Source organism: Crocuta crocuta, unplaced genomic scaffold, assembly GCF_008692635.1.
Source record: "Crocuta crocuta isolate KB4526 unplaced genomic scaffold, BGI_CrCroc_1.0 scaffold266, whole genome shotgun sequence".
In the NCBI taxonomy this organism is placed as follows: Eukaryota; Metazoa; Chordata; class Mammalia; order Carnivora; family Hyaenidae; genus Crocuta; species Crocuta crocuta.
Window position 1 is genome coordinate 2,119,011 of NW_027531005.1, and position 19,950 is coordinate 2,138,960.

A 19,950-nucleotide genomic window follows, 5' to 3' on the forward strand; every position below is an offset into this window, starting at 1 on the left:
CAAAGCCAGTCACAGCCTGTCCTTCCTTGGCATCTTACTCTGAAAGCAGGAAAACAACCTTTCTTGTTTATATTTTTTTAAAAAGGAAATAAAAATAAAAATAAAACTTGACCTCTATTCATCAATGCAACTGTGTGTGGAAATGTTGCGTTAAATAATTAAAAACACTGATAAACTACAAAGCAGCCCTTCTCCCCTGCAATAGCAAGAGATGTCCATTTTAACGAGGCATTGATACGGTATAGCCATTCTGAGGCTTCCCCTCATTCTATTAAAATAGGATTATGTACGGGTGGCTGTGTGTAGTCATAAGAACAAACGCAAAGACCAAAAAGTACAAGAGCTGTTTGAAAGCTAATTAAAACGGCCTTCAGGATTCAGGGGGCAGGGGTAAAGTAAACACCATCTCCCTGCCAACCACCCTCTCTGTCACGAACCTACGGTGTGTAGTCAGCTAGCGTTTCTGCTTTTGGAGTTTATAACTCAGCTGGTTAATGGCCCGTGGACATGAATATTACCCACCCCAGAGTCATCAGTTAGCTGGGACCTCTTTGACAACCTTCCCCACCCAAACCTCCCTTAGGCCATGGTACAGAAATGGGGAACCTTCCTTAAGCAAATCCACCCGGCTTATGTGGCCAGGGAAGGATTTTTTTTTTAATTTTTTTAATGTTTTATTTATTTCTAGGAGAGAGAGAGAGAGACAGCGTGAGCAGGGGAGGGTCAGAGAGAGAGGGAGTCACAGACTGAAACAGGCTCCAGGCTCCGAGCTGGCAGTCAGCACAGAGCCCGACACGGGGCTCGAACCCACAAACCGCGAGATCATGACCTGAGCGAAAGTCGGACGCTTAACCGACTAAGCCACCCAGGCGCCCCCAGGGAAGGATTTTCTACCCAATACTGAGGAGATGTAGCCTGGGAGAAAGCTGAGAGTCTCTGGGAGTCAGGACTGCCACAGCAGAGATCTGGGCGCCCAGGCCAGCCCGACCCCACCCTGGCCTCACTGCTCAGCCAGAAGAATTGGCAACAAGCAGAAAACCCACACAATCTACAGCCTCTCTGAGGAACGTGGCTTTTCTTCTCCCTTGTTAGCCGCTAGCCTCCACACCATGGGAAACACTTAGAAACAGTAGTTGAGGAGTAGAGATCTGCCCAAATTTGCCTCTTCTGACACACTTCACTACCCTGCTCTCTAAACCTTTCCTTCCTTCACTCACTCCACTGTTTCTCCCCAAACCCACTCTGACAGGTGTCAAACAGCCAAACGAAGGAAAGATGTTTTACATGGAAAGGTTGGTCTTTCATATTTCTCTGGAATTAAACAGCAAGGTTGTAGGGGAGAGTGTCCATTGAGATGTTCAGTACTTTCTTACTAGTCTGTCTTCACACATCTTGGGAAGGAAGTAGGCTTCAGGGTCAGGTAGACCTGGTTACTATTTATTGCTGTATGATTGTGGGATGATATTTGACCTCTCTGGGTCTGCAGTTCCTCGCTTATCAGGACAATTATCAGGATAATCTCCTATTATCAGGACAATAATAAGTCCTGATAATAGGAGAAGATTACGACAGTGAACGTAAAGGAACTTCAGGTAGAACTTGCAATATATCAGGTCTTCGATCACACAGAAGATTCCATGCTATCTGCCCCAATCATTATAGGAGCACGGAATTCACATTTTTCTCAGAAACCAGTAGTGAAGTCTCATTCTGTATGCAGACATCGTGACAATCACCAAAGTGAAACCCTAGCCTGGGAACTTTGAGGGACAGTGAGAACCACTTCACCGAAATACTAGGCTTCCAACAACTCTCACAAGAATTAAACTCTTCCCCCCACATTTCCTTTCTCCCAGCTGCTCTGGGAGCCAATTTCTTCTTTTAAACGGATCAGAAGCTCATGTGAGGACGTGATCCTGTTTCTGGATTTAGCTATGATCCTTCCTCCCACCAACCCTGCAGGTTTTAAATCAGGTCTTCTGGTTCCATTCTTCCTCCCACTACAGTGTATTGTTCTTGCAATAGTGAGAGAAATTTTCTTTATAATAGATCAGTCAATGTCACTTCTCTGCTCACAATCTCCCATGTCATTTAGGGTAAAATCCCAATTCTTCATAGTGACCAAAAAGGTGCTCCATGACATATCCCTTCTCTCACCCCACCCCTGCTGTCTCTTCAAGCTCATCTACTCTAGCCACATTGACATCAAACTCACTAAGCATATGCCAGCCACAGGGCCTTTGCATTTGCCTCCCTCAATCCGAAAACCTTTTTTTTTCCTAGCAGTCTAAGTGACTTGCTCTGTCACTTCTTTGGGGAGTTTTCAAACATCACCTCATCAGTGAGGCCATCCCTAACCACCTAAAAAATAAAATAATATGCACACATGCACACACACCACCACCACCACACCGTTACTTCTATACTTGTGTGCTGCTTTATTTTTCTTCACAGTACACATCGTCATCCAACATGCTATGCATTTTTAAATTAACAGACTTTATTTTAGAGCAGAAAGTACAGAACGTTTCCATATACCCTGCCCCACCCAGTTTCCCTATCATGAACATCTTGCATTAACATGGTACATCAGTTTCGATTGATGAACCAATATTGATACATTATTATTCACTGAAGTCCACAGTTTACATTAGGTTCACTCTCCGTGTTGTGAGATTCTATGGATTTTGACAAATGCATAATGTCATGTACCTACCATTACAGTATCACGCAGAATCATTTCACTCCCCAAAAAACCTTGTGTTCCACTCCTTCTTCTCTCCTCCCTCCCCCCAAGCCCCTGGCAACCACAGATCTTTTTACAGTCTCCCTAGTTTTGCCTTTTTTCAGAAAGTCATCTAGTTGGAATTCTACAGTAATTAGCCTTTTCAGACTGCCTTTTATAACTTGGCAATATGCATTTAACTTCCCCTCCCCATGTCTTTTGTGGCTTAATAGCTCATTTCTTTTTTTTATCACTGAATAATATTCCATTGTATGAATATATCAGTTTGTTGACCCACTTACCTATTAAAGGACATAATGGTGCTTCCAATTTTTGGCGATTATTAACAAAGCTGTTATAAACATTCATGTGCAGATTTGTATGTGGATGTCAGCTTTCAACTCATTTGAGTAAATGCCAAGAAGCATGGTTACTGGATCATATGGTAAGAATTTTGGACTGAAGTAAACCAGATCTTGCAAAAAAATCGGTTTTATTTTAAATCTTCCCCCTCCTTTTAAGGATCTGAATGCCATTAACATGCTAAGTCCATATTACTTCCTGTAAGGAGTTGCCCCCAAAGACACAGTGTAAAAGTCTGTGGTTGCTTAAAACTCAACAAGAAGAAAAGCAACCACTTGATTAAAAGATATACACTGATTCGATGTATCCCTTTACCACAGAAGATACACAGAAAATAAACACGGGGAAAAATACTTCACATCATATGTCATCTGGGAAATATAAATTAAAACAACAATGAGATACCACTCCACACCTATTAGAATGGCCAAGATCCAGAACATTGACATCAAATGCTGGCAAAGACATGCAGTAACGGAATCTCTCATCCATTGCTGGTAGAAATGTTAAAGTGTGGAGCCATTTTGGAGATCAGCCTGGCAGCTTTTACAAAACTAAACATGTCTTTACCATGTGATCCAGCAATCACATTCCTTGACATCTACCCAAGGAACTAAAAACTTATGTCCACACAAAAACCTGCACACATGGTTTTTTGCAATTAATTAATTAATTAATTTTTTTTTTTACAAATAGTTTATTGTCAAATTGGTTTCCATATAACACCCNGCACACATGTTTATAGCAGTTTCATTCATAATTGCCCAAACCTAGAAGCAACAAACACATCTTTCAGTGGGTGAGCAGATAAAGTGTGGTACGTCCATACAGTGGAAGATTATTCAGTGCTAACAAGAAATGAGCTACCAAGCCATGAGAAGACATGAAGGAATCTTACATGTATATTACTAAATGAAAGAAGCCAATCTGAAAAGGCTACATACTGTATGATTCCAACTATATGACATTCTGGAAAAGACGAAACTATAGAGCAGTAAAAGGAGCAGTGCTTGTCAGAGATTATAGGGGAAGGAAGGGATGAATATGTGGAGTGTGGAAAATTCTTAGGGCAGTGAAACTATTCTCTGTCTTACTATAATAATGAATCCATGTCATTATACATTTGTTCAAACCCATTGAATGTACAAGACCAAGAGCGAATCCTAACATAAACTATGAGCTTTGGGGAATCATGATGTGTCAATGTAGATTCATCAGTTGTAACAAACGTACCACTCTGGTGAGGGATGTTGATAATGGGAGAGGCTGTGGAGGGAGCGTGGGTGGTAAGCATGTACATGGGAACTCTCTGTACCTCCCACTCAATTTTTCTGTGAACCTGAAACTGCTCTAAGGAAATAAAGTCTATTAAAAAAGAAAAAAAGAATACGGTTAGCTTTGTAAGAAACTGCCAAACAATCTCTAAAGTTGCTGTATCATTTTGCATGCCCATCAGCAATGGGTGAGAATTCCTATCATTCCACATCCTCACCAGCATTTGGTGTTGTCAGTGTTTTGGACTTTAGAACTTTAACAGATATGTGTGAAATCTTGTCGTTTTCATTTGCAATTCCCTATGATGTTGAACCTGCCTTTATATTGTGATTCCTAGTTGATCAGCGCTACAGTATCAGCGACTCCTCTGTGTCATTCATTGTTATTTCCCCCCATGCCTCAGAACCACATCTATACAAGGTAGGCTCTTAATAAATGTTTGCTAAACAAATGAAGGAATTTATCTTCAGAAGAGTGGAGTCTCATGATTTTTAGTTTTTAGTTGCACCTCACGTCCAAAATAACCCACAGTATCTTGAGGAGACTGGGCTTCCAGCCATAGACCATTGTGAACCTGACATTGCCAGACGAAACACAGCTCCAGAAGAGAAACACGTGCACGTTTTTGTATCTTGGGGAATACAGTGAGGTGAATGACAATCCCCTAAAGATGCCCACATCCCAATCCCCAAAACCTGGAATATGTTGCTTTACATGATAGAAGGGATTCTGCAGGTGTGATTAGATTAAGGCTCTTGAGGTGCGGAGAGTAGATTGACTTAGCCAGGTGGATCCAATATAATCACAAGCGTCCTTATAAGAGGGAGGAGGTGGGTCAGCGTCAGAGAGGGGGTTATGTTATGACAGAAGCAGAGATTGGAGAGTTGCAGAAACAAGCCAAAAAATATTGGCAGCCTCTAGAAGCTGGAGAAGGCAAACAAATGGATTCTCCCCCAGAGCCTCTGGAAGGAACATAGCCCTGCTGGCTCATTTTCAACTCCTGACCTCCAGAACTGTAAGAGAAGAAATTTATATTGCTGCAAGCCACGAACTTAGCAGTAGTTTGTTTCAACAACAATAAAAAACGTACAGAGAGCAACTGTATATAAGAACACGTGAGGGGCGCCTGGGTGGCTCAGTCCGTTAAGCATCCGACTTTGGCTCAGGTCATGATCTCACAGTTTGTGGGTTCGAGCCCTGCATCGGGCTCTGTGCTGGCAGCTCAGAGCCTGGAGCCTGTTTCAGATTCTGTGTCTCCCTCGCTCTCTGCCCCTCCCCCACTCGTGTTCTGTCTCTGTCTCAAAAATAAACTATAAAAATTTTTTAAAAAAGAACACGTGAAAATACTGAGAAATGCTAGAGTTGAGACTAATCTCTCTGAAGAACTGACCTCAGAGACAAGGAAAAGCTCTGCATGCCAGCAGTGTGCTCAGAAAGCGAGGAGAAATAAGGGGTCAGTTCTCTGGAGCCCAGGCCACCAATGATGCAGAGAAGAAAGCATTCTCTTCCCATAGACCCCGTGTGGTTTGTCTCTGTGTGCACAGAGTCCACGCTCAGGGAACGTGTGTGGGATGAGTGGCGTGGCATGGAATGGCGTGAAAAAGGAAGCTGAGACAGAGATGGAGGTCCTCCTGGGAACTGCACAGATTTGGTTACCAGCATCTCTCCAGGTGCTGAGGGCCTTTTGAGCCTGTAGAAGCTCTTCCTGGAAGAAGGAAGGAAATGATTCTACAAAGACAGAGGCGGGGCCAATGTTGCTTCCATTTTCAGTGGCTCCTGAGCTGAATCCACCTGGTCAACACACCTAGTGCAGCTCATCTTCAGCCCCATCACAGCTGCTTGGGCTCAGTTTGCATCACCAAGGACCAGGTAGGCTGCACAGGTTTGGTTTTAAAGACAAGAAAACTGGCCTCGCTGTACAGATGACAGCTGGTCTGTCTCCCCTTCTTTTATCTGTGTCTGCGGCCTCTGTTTTGCCCATAGTTGGCATAGACAGCATCAGCCCTATTCACTGGTTTCCATAAGAAATCCAATCAAACCAAGTATTTAATGGGTTTTAATAATATTGGTAAAGATGAACCCCGCTGTGCCACACACAGTCTCCACCACTCTACCTTATTCTTCCTCTGTTCTATTCTCCTCCTTTCCTTCTCCAGGACAAAATAAAAAACATACATAAATAATTTTCTTAGGCAGAATAACTTTGGCTCTTTCACTGAAAACTTGGCATCAGAGAATAGCCATGCTTCAAAGGAACTGACTACACGAGTGAGCTTATCAAGGCATTTTTCTCAAAAAGGCAAGCCTCTTCCTATGATAAATTCTTGTACTAGCTGTTAAGTGGATAACATTTCCCCCCATCTCCTTGTGCCTAGGAACTGTAGCTGAGTATATACCATAGGCCTCTGTCACACAGCCCCTCTCCTGGCCTGGATGTCAGATGCTCATGGCTGAGTTTTGCAATAAAAGAGCAAACCACATCTCAGAGAGCTCTTTCATCATTATCTCCACAGGACTCTGAGAACACAAGACACCGCCATATTGGTCCCTGCAGCTCTGAACTGGTGGGAGATAGAGCGCCAGGGGCTTCGCAAGTGCCAGAGGACTACTCCCTTGCTCAGATCTCTAGCCTTTCACATCACATATCCACTTGTGGCTGCAGAGGTGGTGACCTGGGTGGAGAATCCATGCCTACGTGTTCTTTTTGGAGTTGGCCAATCTGGTGTCAGCCAATGAACAGGAAAAGGGAAACTGTGGGTGCCCCTATGTAACTACTGCACAGAATTCATGTAGGACACCCTCTCTTCTCTTCCCCTACTCTTCTCCCATCTCTCTCTCTCTCCTTCCTCTCTCAGGGGCATAGGTATGGAGACAGTGGTTCTTTTTGCTGATTCAGGAAAGGGCAGATGGTTCCAACTCTAATAGAAGATTAGAATCTTTGGATTTCCACAACAACCTCCTCATCCCTTCTTCCTTCTCAGATCTTCCAGGCTCCATGGATACATGTGAGCTAAGATCCTGGCACCTACGGATACCTGAGGCTGAATCTACTTTTCTGTTAGGCTACACATCCTGTTTCTATAAATCCAGATCAAGCTAGTGGCCTTAGAGCCTGCTGGATCATAGAATCCTTTTACAGAGTTGAGCTAGAGCCTTGTCTCCCATCTGCTGCACACCTCTGGTGTTGTCATCAATATCCTTATCAGCTCTTTAAGTTGTAAATGGATGAGCCTCAAATTGGGAAAGACAAGAAATACACCGGAAGGGAGTTGCGAGTCCAGTGCTGTTGTAAGCTTTACTTGGTGCCAATACTAATTTGTTTCATCTAATGACCTGCATGGGAAGAAGCATAATGAGTACAAGAAAGTTTGCCCTCATGGTTATAAGTCTTGTATTTGAGTTCCTGGGTACCGGAAGCTTCCGAGGACATCCTTTTTGTCTATGCCTGGTTCTCTACTGGTGCCCAGGGTCATTTAAGCATCTGTTGATGTGGCACTGCCTCCAGCAGGGTCCTCTGACCTCATGCCATCTTCCTTCTCCTCAGAACTGCTGCTTCGGGGCGCCTGGGTGGCTTAGTCGGTTAAGCGTCTGACTTTCACTTAGGTCATGATCTCGCGGTTCGTGGGTTCGAGCCCCGCGTCGGGCTCTGTGCTGACTGCCAGNCCTTTGCACACGGGAATGGGGTTCCAGTTGGCTTTTCAAAGGCCAGATGTTTGGACATCAGTATCCTTTCTATCTCCCAAAGCTGAATTTCAAGCATTTCTCTGAACAATCCACTCTACCCTCCTCTTCTTTACATCAAACTTCTGTGGATTTTCTGTCCTGTAAGTTTGTTAGTTTTTTTAACCAGCCCCAATATCTTTAATTTTCCCTTTCTCTCTCTCTCTCTCTCTCTCTCTCTCTCTCTCTCTCTCTCACACACCCACACACACACACACACACACACACACACAGAATGTCTATACCCAATACTTCGTCTCCTGGAGTTCCTTTTATTTACACAGTTCTGTACTCCCCCCACCCCCATTTTCTACTGCCTTTGATGAGAACCTTAGACTTACAATGGCCAATCTCTTATTGGCTACTATTTGTCGAGATCTGTGTAATCCCTGAACTAGAAATGAGGAACTTAGGAGTCAGAGTGTTTGAGAAACCCATCTAACATTAGACTGTTAGTGAGTGGTTGAGCCAGGACCTAAATCAGGGTCTCTTTGACTCTAGAACATGTTTTCTTAACCCATGACCTGGTTATGGTGCTGAGTATTTGAAATCAGTACTGACACTAATATCGGATTGCTGTGCTACTACCCCTATATTTTCAGACTTCCCATATTTCATATAATACCTGTATGTTTGGGAGGATGGGGGGATACTTGTGCATTCTGTCCCACTTGCAGCTCCAAGTGTCCTGAGCCTCAACCCACCTACCCATCTCCCCAGGTCATGCTCCTATCATCAAATCTCCTCTCCTTTCATTCATATGTCAGATGAAGCATCTTCCTGTATTTCTAGACCCTAGGGATATAACTTACTTAGAATCATTCCAGCGTCACTTTAGAAAATGTTTATAAGTGGTAGTGTTTACCCTTGACCAACAAAGTTAACATTCGAACATGACCTTCCCAAACTTCCCGGCCTGAAAATGAGAAAAACGTGGACTGAAAATGATCAAAAGGATTTATAGTGGCTCATGCATGCCAATTTCCTTTTGTGATTAAAATAGATATTTTTGAAATGAATAACAAAAGTCACTAAATACACATGATCCCATCTGAATAAGATCCTAAGGTATTTTTGTTTTAGAGTTTCACTGTTTTCCTGGGCTTGTATTGAAGGACATGAGCAATTTATTCTCAACCTGTCTTTCTATTAATTGAGTTAGAAGGCTGTGCATCAAAGAGGCAAAAGTATCTAGAGCTGGGACTGAGTAGATATGAATTCCAATGAATACTAATTGATGGCAATTAGTATTTCAATAAGGTATCAGGTTCTTTTTATATTGATGTCTGCCTGCTCTCAAAATAACTTTTCTTCTAATCTAGACTGGTCAGATGAACTTAATATTATTAGAATGTTTTCAAATGTTCTTAGCTAGCCTCATTTGTTCTCCAGATGAACCTTATCATTATACTGCTGATTTCTAAAAAATAGTCCCATCAGAATGTTGATTGGGTTTTTAATAAATGGATACACCAAATTGGGGAAAATTAACATTGTTACAGTATTCAGTCTTGTTTTCCAGAAGCATGGGTGTGTCCCCATCTTTTCAAAACTTAAATTTTTAAGTGCTGAGTATATTTTATTCTTTTACCTCTCACATTTTAAGTTCTGCTTTTTAAAAAATGATTTCTGCTTTTATTGCTGCCATTTAATTCCTTCTATTTTCTTTTTTTTTTTTAAACATCTATTCATTTTTGAGAGACAGAGCATGAGTGGGGAAGGGGCAGAGAGAGGGGAACACAGAATCTGAAGCAGGCTCCAGGCTCCAAGCTGCAGCACAGAGCCTGATGCAGGGCTTGAACCCATGGAATGGGAGATCATGACCTAAGCTGAAGTCAGATGCTCAACTGACTGAGCCACCAACGTGTCCCTAATTCCTTCTATTTTCTTAAGATTTGTTTTATTCTTACTATTCTCTTTTTTTTTCCACTCCAAATACGAAAATTGTCTGCATCTATGAGTTGACCTGATAGTAGAGCTTTGGCTGCCTTCTATTAGACATTAGAAGTGAACTATATAATTGTTTTCCCCTTGTTTTGTAATTATAGTTTTAATATTCTGTTTGATTCAACAGTAGTTTAAGAATGTTTTATTTTATCTTAACTAATTGGGGGTTTAGGTTGATTTCTTCAAACTTTTATTATTTGGGGAAATAGAAGATGTGACCCAAAAATAACACTGAAAATAATATAGGTAGCTAACCTGTACCAAGTGCTTGTGATGTCCCAGACACTATAAAACACTCTGTAAAAACTCATTTACTCCTCACAATACCCACAAAAATTACCTATTATTAATATTCACATTTTTTAAGTTTATTTATTTTTTTGAGAGTGAGTGAGAGAGAAGCAAGGAGGGGCAGAGAGAGAGAGAGAATCCCAAGCAGGCTCTCCACTGTCGGTGAGGAGCCTGATGCGGGGCTCGAGCTCATGAACCAGGGGATCATGACCTGAGCCAAAACCAAGTGTCAGAGCTGAACTGACTGAGCCACCCAGGCACACCTTAATATTCACATTTTTACAGATTAAGGAACCAAGGTTAATAAGCCAGAATATGACCCCAGAGTTTCTGCACTGTGTTTTCAACCCTCATAATAATTTTCACTCCTTTGAATTTGTCGATGTTCTTAGGGCTTTGAGAGTCCCCCTGTGAGGCTTTTCCTCATTGTCCTCTTACTGCTGTCTGTGTCTCTGCCAAACTGTGAGCTGCAGGAAGGCAGAGGTCTGTCCTCTCTCTGTGTCCTCTAGATCCAGTGCCGTGACCAGGAGCAGGGAGGATGGTAGTTGACCTGAGGGGTAGAGGGACTAGGAAATGGCTCTATGGGTGGGATCCTGCTGTGTTTGCAGAAAGACAACAGAATTGCTTTTGTAAGGATGAGCTGAAAAGCTCCAAATGTCCACCACCTTCAGAGGTCTCCCAGACTCCTTTGCTACCCCCTCTAAAATTTTCCACATTAGTGTCCTTTGTTGAAGTCTTAGTTCTAGAAGGATAAAGTTTAACTGCACATATGTTTTCTGGCATAGAGAACCTATTAGCATGCATTATTATAATGGCACAGATATAAAGAATTATTAATAAATGTCTTATACATTTGTAGAGCACCTTGATTTATAAGTGATGTCAGTTCCTTGAGGATTTGAACTGTCTTTACACATTTTTTTTTTTTTTTGCTTTTTCCATCCCAAGAGAGTTCCTCAACATAGTAAGTGCTCAATTAAAGCATGTTAGATACATAAGTGGATAACTTCCATATATGTTATCTCATTAAATGCTCATCTACAAAACCCAAAGGCAGGAGAGACCCTGACTACAAGCCTTCTGATGTCATTTATCTAAGGGAATGGGCTGTCGAGAGCCAGAGGAGATGACCCCAGATGCATACTTGTCTGATGGGTATGCATGTTTACTCACAAACTGGGGCTGGCAGGAATCAACTTTGTGAAGAGGGAAGGCAATGATGAATTTACCTGAGCCTGAAATAGGTACTGAGATACCTTCTGAATCCTGCCGATTCAGCAAGGGGTTAATGAAAGCTTTCAGGCAAGCTAGATAATTAACAGGATTAAATCTCTACCTGTCAATTAAGCCAATATATTTGAGTATAATGCTATTTAATTCTATACCAGGAACAGTGCAATAAATCAAAGTTTACAGATGTCTTCAGCAAGCCCTTGATGGATGAAACACTGTAACTCAGAGGTGCATAGAAAATCTCAAATAAGATAACCTCCCATGTGATTAATATAGCTGTCTGCATTGCCATTGGCTCCAGAAGGTTCTAATCCAAACATGTTTAACATCACATACTTTATTGTGACAGATTTAGACACCTGAACTAACTAACCAGGCAAATGGTGCTTAATTATACTGACTCATTATGGACCTCAGCAATAAAGCTGGGACACAGAATTATGTGTTAATTCCCATCTCACAGTCACATACGACATAAGCAGCTCAGGGTCCAGAGGGCTTTACAGGTCTGGTGCACAAAGCACAGGGTAGAGGAGCAATCTAATTCCTCCAAGGAACGCTTTTCTTCCCTCTGTTCAGTGGTGCTTGTCTGTATGCATTGTTCAGACTGACTGGCCAGCAAATGCCTATCGCTGATCACAAGGGGAAAGAGGCAATGTCTCTGTGAACATCTCCCCATTTATAAAACCAAAAAGAACTGAGGCGCAAGTCTTTTTTCATACAGAAAGGATAGTATCTACAAAAGTACAAGTATGTGTACTCCAAGAGTGGAGCTCTTATTTAAGAGGCTAAACCAGGGACGCCTGCGTGGCTTAGTCAGTTAAGCGTCCGACTTTCGCTTAGGTCATGATCTCGCGGTTTGTGGGTTCGAGCCCCACGTCGGGCTCTGTGCTGACTGCCAGCTCAGAGCCTGGAGCCTATTTCAGAGTCTGTGTCTCCCTCTCTCTCTGACCCTCCCCTGCTCACGCTGTCTCTCTCTCTCTCTCTCCTAGAAATAAATTTAAAAAAATATATATATATAAAAAAAAAGAGGCTAAACCAAGTTCTTCTCAACCCTCTGTACTGACTCTGGAATGCAATTCCAAAAGCATGACATTGTAAACAGGTACCCAAATTTAAGTTATTAGAAGTGAGCTCAAAACTTCCAGACATAAAATTCAACTCCCATGGAGGTCTCAGGGAGGGGACCTCTCCATGTCATGAGTCAAAATGTGCTCAATTAGTACAAATTTTTCCTGGTCCCCCTCTGGGCTAATGTCACAGTGTAACCATAGGGAGTGGGTCTCTGTTATTGCTTGCTGATTGACTGAAAGATCAATGAAGTAGAGATGGTATCAGACAAAAATGAAGCAAAACAATGATCTCCACTCTCAAGACCTACTTCATTTATTTGGTGGAGAACAGCTTAACACATACTAAGAATCACAGTTATGATGTCGATTATACATGAAATAAGAATTCAGTGAGGAGAGACCAGCATGGGCTGGAGTTAGCCAAGAAAGCCTTTGTGAAGATGGTGTAGTTTGAGACAAATGTTCAAGGGATTTGGACAGGCAGAGAAGAGGGAGTAAGATACTCAAGATGGGAGAAAAGACACAGAACTATGGAAGCAGGAGTCGATATGTTGATCCAGAGAGGGGAGTGACTTAAAGAGAGGGGGATGCCTTACTTATCTAATTTTAACATAGTATCTATCATATGTTATAACCCATATGTGGAACTTGAGAAACTTAACAGAAGACCATGACAGAGGGAAGGGAAAAAAGATAGTTACAGAGAGGGAGGGAGGCAAACCATAAGAGACTCTTAAAAACAGAGACCAAACTGAAGGTTGATGGGGGAGAGGGGAAAATGGGTGATGGGCATTGAGGAGGGCACTTGTTGGGATGAGCAATGGATGTTGTATGTAAGCAATGAGTTATGGACACCTACCCCCAAAATCAAGAGCACACTGTCCACACCGTATGTTAGCCAATTTGACAATATATTTTAAAAATTAAACATAAATAAAGAGAGGGCGCTGCCTAGCAGTAGTGGATGGGATTGGTATAACAAAACAGCTCAGAAAAAAACCACCCAGAGACATCTGAACCAAAGAACAATGACATGAGAGAGAGATTAAACAGAACTGCGTAAAGATGTCTCGTACGAGAAGAGGATTTTAAGAAACTTCCTCAAGCAGGAGCATGCAGAGTGGACTGAAGGAAACCAAGATGAGCTGGAGGAGGCAGATGAGAAGTTATTGCAAAATCTACAAATAAAAGTGTGAGCATCTGTAGCATCTGTAACACCATAACATGTGGTAGTGATAGAAGAATCAAGACAAAAGGAATCAACTCAGGAGAACCAAAGGGAAGAAAATGCTCTGGAATGTCTACTTTTGCATAGTAGAAATAGTGATCATGTCTGTGATAGACTGTCCAACATCCATTCCACCCAAACACTCATCACCTTACACCTGTTGTCATGGTTCGAAGTCAGTGCTGACCATTTTGTCCTCCTCACCAGTGATGGCTTCAGGATTGGGCACATGACCACTTCTGGCAAATGGGAAGAGGCTGGTGGAAAATATTTCCTCTCTTAAGTGAGAAACACAGGATAAGATGATCTATCTTCTCCCTTTGAACGTTGTCCTGTGTGGGTGTGATGTCTGCAACTGATACACTGCCTCGCTATCAGCTTTGGAAAATAATCTGAATCTTTGATAACATAAGCGAGCTGCTGAAGGAGCTAACCCACACACCCTCCAGACTTTTGATAATGTGAGATAATTCACATCCTTATCATTTCAACTAGTTTGGATTGGGGGCTTTTGCTATTTGTAGCCAAAAACATCCGAACTGATCTACAGTTGTATCTTCTCAGTAGAAAACCTCTGTAATGCATTCTACAGTGAAAAGGTAAGGGAAGAAAGAAGGGGGGTGAGCAGTAATTCAAAAGTTACAACATGGTTTAAGTGAAGACTTGTCTTTAAGTCTTATTTCATGAGTCTGTTGCTAACCAAAACAAAAGAATTTAATTGTGGCACAACAAACTGAAATTCTTTGTTTTCCAGAGTTGCCAGAATTGGTATTTTCTTTCCATTTCCATCAATAGAGGTGCCACTAACTCCTACAGGGATTTGTGTCTTCTCCCTTGCCTTGTGTGAACAGTTATTAGTGATGGCAATAGTTATGGTTATTCCTTCAGCATGCTCTGGGATGGTGGCTAGGAGTTTAGCTTCTAGTTCACTGCGTGATTCCAGTTTGTTTTGAGGTTGACCAAAGCTATAGCTAACTAACAGCACACAGTGTACCAGTTAGGATAAGCTAGATGATGCTGTAGGAACAATCCAAATACCTCAGGTTCACTTTGGATCTGGAAAACTCTCCAGGCAGCTGTTCTTCATGTGGTGGCTCAATGGTACCAGGCACCTCACTCTTGTGAGCCTCTCAACAGAGACTTCCGTGATCACCATGGCAGAAGAGAAGGCTGGAGGTTCTCACCACAGCAAGTAGATGTTCAGCCCTGAAGGACGCCCCACTTGCAGCCCATTGGCCATCACTTGTCACAGGATCAGCCTACCTGCAAGGGTACAGGGAATTGCAGCCCACCTATGTGCCTCTAGGTATGAGTGAACACCAGAGTCTCTGTCACACATACTAACACATTTTAAGTTCTGAAGGAAATTACCCCGTCCTGCTGGTGAGTCTGATGAGAAGTGCAAGACCTTAAACGGTCCTTAAATAAACATGAATTGGAGATCCAAACAACTCCAATGAGGTGGTTCTTGGTGGAACCGCCGTGTAGTTATTAAGTCCCCTAGCTTGAACAATGGTCCACCTTGACCATTGTCCTCTCTGTGGCTCCTAAAGTTCCTTGAGCTCACTACCTTGTAAGGAAAATAAAATCAGGGAAACCAAAAAGTTACGATGGACCTAGATCAAGTATGAGTGGAGAAGATATTGGGAATAAATACTTAAGGGCATCAGATAGCGGACTTCAAAACGCTGTATGGGGCGCCTGTGTAGCTCAGTTGGTTAAGCATGGGACTCTTAATTTTGGCTCAGGTCATGATCTCACAGTTTGTGAGATAGAGCCCGTGTCAGTCTCTGCGCTGACAGTGCAGAGCTTGCTTGGGATTCTCTCTTTCCCTATCTCTCTGTCTCTGCTGCTTGTGTGCACTTGCTCTCTCTCTCTCTGTTTATCTAAAAATAAACTTAAAAAAAAAAAAGCTGTATGACATGCGAAATCTAGGCAGGCACTGCTCCAGATTCTCCTATTAACAAAGTGTGAAACATGGTCAGTTGCTTTGTGAGTGGACATAGTGTAATGCGGTAGATTTCCCCCAAATTGCTCAGTATTTGGAACAAAGGAGCTGTTCAGGAAAAGTCAGCTTCCAGTCCAATGGGCTTAACAGTAGCAGGAGAGCTTCTCTAACCAAAATCTCAAGATAACAGCCCTCAAAAACGTCATTACTGCTTGATACTTATCAACATCACATTTAACCCAAATCTTTGCATTTCCCTGGTAATCTTTCTTTTACGTTGTTAATACAAACAGAGAATAATAGCAGTTCTGAAATTTGGGAGATTTCACTTTTTACACTCCCCCCAGAGTCCAAGGGAAATGTTGCTCAGATAGGAGTATGCGAATGGGCAAGATGGGAGAAGAGGGGGGATTTCTCTGCCCACACCGCCACTACATTTCCACTTCTGATCTCTTTCTGCTCTTCTTCTTAGCTTCTCTTCCCCAAGGATTGATTGATCAGAGAATAGGACATTCACTGAATCCATATGGGCAGAGATTAGGATATCTGCATCTAAAGTCAGTAACCTGGACTCCACTTTCTTTCCTGATTCTTGGGGGTGCCGCCAACCATCAGAAAAGTGAAAAGTGGGCCAAAAAAGAGGCTGAGCATGATCCGTTCTCCCAGTGCAAGCAGCTAGCATCTGCAGAATAGGAAGTCGACCAAAAACTCCTGAAACAAACAAAAACTCCAAGAGACGTCTCTTCTGTATTTAGGGAAAGCTAATCCGATGAATAAGTTGCAAGGATCTAAAGTAGTGCCTACCACTTAATAGATGCTCACTAAACATTTTTGAACAAATAACTGAGTAGGTTAATTGGATTTGTGTCTAATAATTGTTTTTCTTTCATAATTAAAATAGGCTGTCTGAATCCCAGTCACTCTCCTACTTGCTCTGTCGTCTAGGGCAAATTATTGAGCCTCTCTGAGATTAGTTTTCTCATCTATCAAATGGATATTATGAGAGTACTCTGTAGTATTGTCGAGAGGTCCAAGTGAGATAAAGTGTATAAAACTCCTGATAACCATAATAATTATCCTATGATAATAAACCTTAAATGCTCTCTCTCCCTCCTCTTTCCATAATGAATAGATTTGACTGAAGCATTTTTTTGGTAAGTCATTTCAGAGCTCCTAATAACTGCGGAGCACTACTGTCATATTAGTAGCTGTGAGTTTTCTCCAGTCCCTTTGCATCTGGAACTTCAGTTCTGTCATTGGCCATCTGGTAAACTGAGTCAGTTTCCATCTCTGAGCTGTATTTTCCAGTTTTTATTAGACAAAAGAATCCCAGGAAGAGAACTAGTCTTGTTTTTATTTTCATTTTTATTTATTATTTTTGGGTAGGCAGTATATGGAGTTAAATAACAAAATGAATAAAATGCCATACATTGAACAGGCTCACTCTCTCCCTGTCCTCACTCACCCCCTTCCTGAGCTTCGAGCCCTTTCTGGTATTTATTTTTATTATTTTCTTATAAATTTGGTGTGTTCCTTTCCATATACAAAAGGTAGCATGCTTTATAAAGTGCTCTAAATCTTGCTTTTATCACCTAACAATGCATCCTAAGGCTCTTCCATATTAAAACATACAGAATTTCTAGATGTTCTTTTTCTTCCTTCCTTCCTTCCTTCCTTCCTTCCTTCCTTCCTTCCTTCCTTCCTTCCTTTCTGTAAAAGCTGCATGGGATTCCATTGTGCACATATACCATGGTTTAATTAATCAATACCCTATTGGAAGCACTTATGTTGTTTCCAATCTCTTTTTATTATCAACAATAGTGCAATAAGTAATTTCATACTTACATATTTTGTGTGTGGAGAGAATCAGGAGAATAAATTCTCAGAAGTGGTTTTGCTAGCCCCAAAGTAAATATATTTATCATTTTGATAGATATTGCCAACTTGGTCTTTACATGAATTCTACCATTTTCTCCTCCCAGCAATGATGTCTAAAAGGGTGAAACAAGCATGTTTAAAGCCATTTAACAAAGAGTAAATGAAGATAAATAATGAAAGCAAGCAGGGGCACCTGGGTGGCTCAGTCAGTTAAGCAACCTACTCTTGGTTTTGACTCAGGTCATGATCTCACGGTCTGTGGGTTTGAGCCCCAAGTTGGGCTCCATGCTGACAGTGTCGAGCCTGCTTGGAATTCTCTCTTTCCCTCCCTCTTCTCCCCTCCCCTGCTTTCTCACTGTCTCTCAAAATAAATAAATAAACTTAAAAAAAAATTAAAGACTATCTTTGGGGGACCTGAGCGGCTCAGTCAGTTAAGCATCTGACTTTGGCTCAGGTTGTGATCTCATGGTTCACAAGTTTGAGCCCCATGTCAGGCTCTGTGCTAACACCTCAGAGCCTGGAGCCTGCTTCAGATTCTCTCTCTGCCCCTCCTCTGCTCACCCACTCTCTCTAAAATATAAACATTAAAAAAAAAGACTATCTTAAAAAATAATAATAATGAAAGCAAGCAGATCTATGGGTAGAGAGCCCCCAAGAACAGTGGTGCCCTCAGCGACTTGGGATCCTACTTCCTTCTCTTTCTCTAAGAGATAAAACAAAACTAGCCATGACAATCAGATGAGACAAGGCACTATGGAGTCTGTATATGGTGCAAATATTACTGTGGGACAAAAATGAAGAATCAGTGGAGAGCCATGCTTCATCGCCTACAAGCTCCACTTCCCCTGCCCCTTAACACCTTCTTGTCCTCTTAGAGCTTTCCTCAAGTTCCACACCAGAGGAACCTGCTGAGGAAATGGGCATAACCATGATGGCATCTTGACACACACAGGTTTGTGAATGATCCACAGTTTTTAATGTTCGAGTGTGGAGTTGAGGTAAGCCCTGGGAGAACTCCTCTCTTCTTCCCCAACCTGATAACTTCCTAAGTGAAGGAGAGCTGGGTGGTCCTCAGCCTGAAGACCTGGAAGTGTATAAGAGTCCAGCTTGCCCTGGTCTCAATCCAAAATGAGCAGCCAGCTGGTTGGAATTTCTGTCATCTGGGGTTAGCATGGGGCTCTACTTGACTTCCAATCTGGAGAGTTTCTTTCAAATCTGAGTCTGCCTTGTAGAGTACTGAATATGAATCTTTCCCATTTGGCTTTGTCTCAGTACCAGTGGCTAATCCCCTGTGTTAGGGTACAGTGGAGGCTTCTCCAACAAGAAAACCAATGTGCAGTGGACTTAATTGTGAAGGAGTGTGTTTCTTTGTGACTGCTAAGTCCAGAGTAGGGTGTCCTGCCCAGAGAGGCAGATCAGTCCCATCCACTTCCTCCCTACTTGCAGTCCACTATCTGATAGGGCCCTGGGTCTGAATAACCAAAGCTGGGCCACCCCACCCAACTTGCTGCTGGCAGAAAATTAGGAAAAGTAATTTTCCTTTAAGCAATGATTGCAAATCTGGGGGGACAAATTGCTGTCTCCACACCCACCACAGCCAATTCTTCCCCATTCCCTTCTCCTTGGTAATTCCACACCAAGGGTCAACACTATTGGTCTAGGAATAGAAGGAAGCCAGAGTATCAGGGGCAGGTACATTAGCATCAAGGCAGGATGTGGCATTCACAGCAACCAGCTGTTTTCAATGTGCCAGTGAGAACAGAACATAAAATATAGACTTAAAATTCAGTACTGAGACACACAATTGATATAAGAAGGGTCTATCTAGTGGAGAGGTTAAAACATGCAAGCTGGGACATTGAGAAAGACGTAGAATTGTCATTCCGGCAGGCCTTCAGAACGTGATCATTTCTGCTTAGAAACCAGAAGCTGAGCAAGGTGAACCCTTGAACTCCTTCCAGATTTATGACTCTTATTATTGTAGTTCTTAACGGGCTTGCCATCTCCCCATACCCTTCCCCCAAAATATCAACTAAAAAAAAAAAAAAAAACAGTCTGTGTGAAAAGAAAACCTATCTCAGGAAAAAAAATCAATTCCTAGAGAATTTTACCTTCATGTTAAGAGATTTTGTTCCTTTTATTTTTCTGACTTAGACTATTTGCATGGAAGTGGAATCATGGTTCAGCTCATTCGCTGGTGCTATTTCTCTTTCTGTTCATATTCTTGTCTGCTCTGTGACATGACAGTCAGTTGCTGTGGAGACGACTA

The 19,950-nt window shown here is 42.2% G+C and overlaps 1 long non-coding RNA gene across 1 annotated transcript; it reads right to left on the bottom strand.

Moving 5' to 3' along the window:
- Nucleotides 1–14,505: 14,505 nt before the first annotated feature.
- LOC144237109 (uncharacterized) lies at nucleotides 14,506–19,950 on the bottom strand. The gene is made up of 3 exons (XR_013336761.1): nucleotides 19,793–19,950; nucleotides 17,649–17,794; nucleotides 14,506–15,118 (listed from the first exon to the last, which is right to left on the bottom strand). It is a non-coding gene; the product is annotated as an uncharacterized LOC144237109 (long non-coding RNA).